The sequence below is a fragment of the Nicotiana attenuata genome, chromosome 3, assembly GCF_001879085.1.
Source record: "Nicotiana attenuata strain UT chromosome 3, NIATTr2, whole genome shotgun sequence".
Classification (NCBI taxonomy): domain Eukaryota; kingdom Viridiplantae; phylum Streptophyta; class Magnoliopsida; order Solanales; family Solanaceae; genus Nicotiana; species Nicotiana attenuata.
This window is the reverse complement of record NC_031991.1, coordinates 41,798,159-41,798,840: the sequence shown is the minus strand read 5'-3', so window position 1 is coordinate 41,798,840 and position 682 is coordinate 41,798,159.

Sequence of the window (682 nt, the reverse complement as noted above, 5' to 3'; positions counted from 1 at the left end):
ACGCCAGATCTTCAAGGCGTGAACAATAGCAGCTAACTCAAGATCATGGACAGGATAATTCTTCTCATGTATCTTCAACTGTCTGGACGCGTAGGCAATCACCCTACCGTCCTGCATCAATACCGCTCCAAGGCCAACTCTCGAGGCATCACAATAGACAGTATAAGACCCCGAACCGATAGGCAATATCAAAACTGGGGTTGTAGGCAAAGCTGTCTTGAGCTTCTGAAAGCTCTCCTCGCACTCTTCCGTCTACTGGAACGAAGCACCCTTCTGGGTCAGTCTAGTCATAGGTGCTGCAATAGATGAAAACCCCTGAACAAATCGACGGTAATAACCCGCCAAGCCAAGAAAACTGCGGATCTCCGTAGCTGAGATGGTCTGGGCTAACTCTGCACTGCCTCCACCTTCTTCGGATCCACCTGAATACCCTCACTCGAGACCACGTGACCCAAGAACGTCACGGAATCCAACCAAAACTCACATTTCGAGAACTTAGCATATAGTTTCTTTTCTCTCAAGGTCTGGAGCACTGTCCTCAGGTGCTGCTCATGATCTTCCCGACCCCGGGAATATACCAGAATGTCATCATAAAACATCACGAATAAGTCAAGATAAAGCCGGAAAACACTGTGCATCAGATGCATGAAGGCTGCTTGACTAGGGGACATTAGTCAGCCCA